Consider the following 4,928-nt stretch of genomic DNA (forward strand, 5'->3'; position numbering starts at 1 on the left):
AATATATGTTCAAAATAGTGAAATGGCAAATAAATCTAATCCATTAATTTCCATTGAAAGCCTCTTAATTAAAACCTTAATTTACTTGAAAAGAAGACCTAAAATTATGACATTTTTATGAAAATTAATTTTAAAAGTTAAGAGTGTGGAAATTTGAATCTGTATTTGACCTTAAGGGGTGCAAAAATTGATAAAGTATGCCAATTTTCATGATTTAAGCAAAAAATTATAGTCAATTACGACTCCCAAAATTTTGAGAAAAAAGCCACGGACTAGGTGCAAAGTGTACCTGGTCCGACCAACTTTTTCCAAAAATTTTCACGGATTATAAAAATTATATAATTTTATTGGAAAATCCAAAAAAATAGCTAATTTGGAGATGTCTAGAGTAGTCAAATTGGCAGTCAAAGGTCGAAATAGGAGATTCTTAAAATTAAGGTTTTTCTTTTTAACCACGTAATTTTCAAAATGAAAAGACATATTTGAATTGCAATTTTGAAATATAAATCAGATTTGAAACAAGCAACTAAAATGCTACACTTCACAAGCTCAATTTTTTCAAAATGAAAAATTAGGGTTTTTATGCAATTAACCTCTAAAATTTGCAAAAAGATCAAACTTGGAAATGAAAATTTGAAATTCAAATTACAATTATTCAAATCTAATAATAAGAAATCAGAATTAAGATGTAAGACGTTGGTTTCACCATAATGTAAAGTGGAAAATTGGATCCTAGCAGTTCCCCACATAGGAGAGAGAAAGGAAACCACTAGGATGATTTTCACTTGAGAGATACGTTACATTCAAAAGAGGGGCTTGAATCCACTAGATACAAATCCAAGAAGAATAAAGATGTGAATACCGAGTGGATTGCAAAGGTTGAAATGTGATTTACCCTCTTTTGTAAATGGAAGGGTTGACTTGTTGACTATGTAGAAAAGGGAGACAAAATAAACGAAACAAGGAGGTACTAGTTTGGGATCCCACTGTAACTTCAATTCTCTTAGAATGATACAGATCCGCCTTGCAAATATGTAGAAAAGTTTCCATGACCAGGTTGAAAGTGTACTTGGTCCTCCAAAAAATCTGCGCACCGAAAAGGGTTTTTCCATCTTTGCAAATGAAGTCCCAAACCTGCAATTTCAACTGTGCACCTACAATATACACATAAAAAAGAAGGGGAAAAGGGTTGTGGATAGGGGTTTTCCTCAGTCAAACCCTAGTTGAGGAATCAACCTTGAGAGAATGTAATTGCAAATGCTTAAATGTAAATGATGAAAATGTATACCTTGTAGATCTACAATTGATTGATGATAGTTGCTTTGCTTCTTGAATGTACCCACAAATGTTGGCATGTAAAATGACAAAACCATAGTACACACACATGCTTGCAAATGAATGTTGTAATGTTGCTCAAATGGATGAATAAAGAAGTTACATGAAGAAGAATATGTTTGAAGACTTGAATGCTTAAATGCTTGATGATGATAATAAAGACCTTTCACTTGAATTTTGATTATTCTTCCGTCTGCTTCTATATCAAACAAGGGAACTATGTCTCCTTTTATACATACCTAAGAGGATTAGTTTTGATCCCATTGAAGGCCAACAAAAGAAATTTTAAGTCCCTGAAGAGTAAATTATTGTCAAGAGCTAGATAGACCTATCTTAGGGCCACCCTAAGAGGGAGGACAAGAGCACCACATGCCTGTCCTTCCCTATCTTGGGGCCTAGAAAGGGTCTTGAGGTGTCATGAGGGCTGAGATGGGAGAAGTTCAGAATGAAGGTGTAGAGAGGGGTCTCAATCAAGTAGAGAGACATAGCTGCATGGGTGAGGGCTTAAGATGTGGTTGAAATTGAAAGAGTCACAATTTTATGATGCTACATTTATCTCCCACTTTAGTGGGAGTATGGATTACACCAATACTACCGGTAAAGTAGAAGAAAAAGAGAGATGTAGAGCTATACCATAGGGAGTATAAGACATCATTAATATTGAGGAACAAAAGCCCCTGATCTTAGGATCTTAATGGAGTAGAGAGGTGTCTCAATTGAGTAGAGAGATGCAGTCGCATAGGTGAGGGATTAAGATATGGTCGAAATTGCAAGGGTCACAATTTTGTGATGCTACAGTACCATCAATAATTTGCATCATAATCAGGAAACATGATTTATATATTTTCCTATGCTGTATTAGGATCATTCATTTAGTTTGTTTGCATTCTATTCTTATCATCACAAATAGAGAATCCATCCCATTTCGTAACTCATCACAATCTATCCAATTTCATTCAATAGATAGCTATCTAAATCAACTTGTGCAAGTTATCAAAATACTCTATTATCCTGCCAAAATGAGTTCCTCTAGATCCTCTAAATCTATACCATTGATCCACATGGCCAAAAATATTTGCTTTTTGTTACCACCATGGTGATTTCACATGCCACATCATTTTATAGCTTGCTCAAACTCCCTGGGTCTTCTTCTAAGTGTAACATCAAAGAGTCAAGTTAACTTTACCTAAACCATCAGGAACATGTGGCATTGGGTCACAATATCACGACTTGACTTCTTCTTCCATCATCAACCTTGAGAAGCTACAATTTCTTCTATCCTTCTAGCTTCATCATCCCCAGTGTAACACATGGTAGCCTCATACCACATCATAAGCTATCATTCCACTATTATCTTCAAGCCACAAGGATGCGACTCAACATTTTTTGTGATTGTTTATAGTTTGATTGCAACATCGCAGACTCCTCTAGCATTTAACCCTAATCATTGTGATCATGTACTTGATGATCCCTTGCAACACCACAACCTCCTCTGGTGATCTGTCTTGACCATTGTGATCTTGCGCTTAACACTTTATGTCAAATCCTAGCGATCCATCGCAACATCACAATATTATCTAGAGGTCTATTCTAACCATTGTGATCTTGTGCGTAATGGTCCATGTTGACACTTTGCCTGTACTGGATCATCTACATCATAAGACACATCACCTTGTCTGACCATTTACCTCAACACCATCTCCAAGTTAGGCAAAAGTCATGTGAGCGATTCCTCACTCACCAAATTTTCATCGAGCTATATAAATACCCAACAACCTTGTAACATTAACAATGTGGGATAAATGGTCAAAACCATTTCATGCATATGTTTTTTCCTTCTACACACAATCTATCTGTTCTTCCTAAAGGTACACATCTATTATGTGTTAGCCAACCATATGGCATCTCAAAGATATCTTAGTTTTTCTCTGTAATATCAACCCATCCATCTCGGTAATGATCCCTTCCTTTAGTACATATCCTTTTGACATTAACAACAAGATTATTAGACCAAAATCAACAATATATTCTCCTTTGAAGCTCATTTTTCACACTCTAGTCATTCATTGAATCTCTTGGGCTGTGGTTTTGATCATACTAATATTTTCTTGCATCTATAATCTCTTGGAAGCTCTCTTTGTTGCATACTCAGGTCTCTCATATTACCACCAACATCATGCTCTAAGGAATATCACTTCCTTCTTCTTCATTTGGGAAGCCTTCACTTTGTGTGTGGAAGGGGAGTTTCCTTATTCCTCTTTCCTTTACTATCTCCATAGCATATTATTATTGATTATTTTTGTTGTATCATTTATTTATTACTTTCCATTATCTTTATATCTATCTTAGATGTCCCTGGAAGTGGAAACACCAAAATGGGGCTCTGACTATGGTAGGCATCTAAATCATAGCCACATTCTTTCATCTTCCCTCGCTTTGTGTGTAGGTGTTGGCCTAATTTTCCATTGCATCAAAAGAATAATCTATCAATGCCCGATACAAACTATAGAGTTATGGATCGCATGGGAGGTGGTTAGTCCCTTGTCACAAATCTTGAGGTGAGCACTGACCATTTTGCCAAAAAGCTCCCCCTCAGTGTTACCTGAGGGGATTTGAACCCGTGACCAAATGCTCTGATACCATTTGTTGGCCCAATTTTCCGTTGCGTCAAAAGACCGATCTATCAATGATCGATAAAAACTATATATTTATGGATCGCATGGGAGGTGGCTAGTCCCTTGTCATGAATCCCAAGGGGAGTGCTAACCATTTTGCCAATAGCATGTTGCCAAGTTGATTTGAGGAGCTAGCTGGAGGCTTCAAGTGTGGACTAATTTTTGGACTCATTTTCTCTTCACTTTTGTTATTTTGTAGTTAGTTGCACTTCACTTTCCACTCCATTATTTCATGTATTTTTATTATCTAGACATGTTTCCATCACAATCCATCCTCTTCACAGACTTTGTGACTCTATCTGTTCAGGATGCCTACACACCACACTATCGTCTAAGACCTACACGTTCATCATTAGACAAAGTGTCATAGAGTTTCATTAGAAGATCTTAGTGACATGTTTAGTGTCATCTAATGGGTACTAGATAATCACATACTTTGTATCTCATCTTGAGTGGAGAATTTGAATAATGAGTCCATGATTTGTCTTCACCCGCCTATCAGAATGGATAACTTTTTCCCCTCTTCATTTTTTTGAACTCAATGCGGACTATTTTTTTTTACATTTCTTCTTTACTCCTTTTGACCTATCAATGCGAGGCTTGTCTATGATTCACGACCTAGACAACTATACTAGTGGTTGTAAGAATAACTGTTAAATAGACCATCCCTCCAAATCATTACAGTTCGACTCGACCAATACAGATGTTTTCACATGACCCAAATGATCTCTTTTCTTCTTAATCTCCAAAATGAATTATGATTGGGGGTTCCTTTAAACACAATTCACAAACAAATACTCCTTCAAATAACCCTCCTCCATCTCCACCTTTTATTGATCATTAATATTCTCTTAAGTGGTGCAGGAGCACCCCTTGAAGATGATAAATTAGACTCGGAGGAGGAAGGATAAGGCCTCA

Source organism: Cryptomeria japonica, chromosome 5, assembly GCF_030272615.1.
Source record: "Cryptomeria japonica chromosome 5, Sugi_1.0, whole genome shotgun sequence".
Taxonomy (NCBI): domain Eukaryota; kingdom Viridiplantae; phylum Streptophyta; class Pinopsida; order Cupressales; family Cupressaceae; genus Cryptomeria; species Cryptomeria japonica.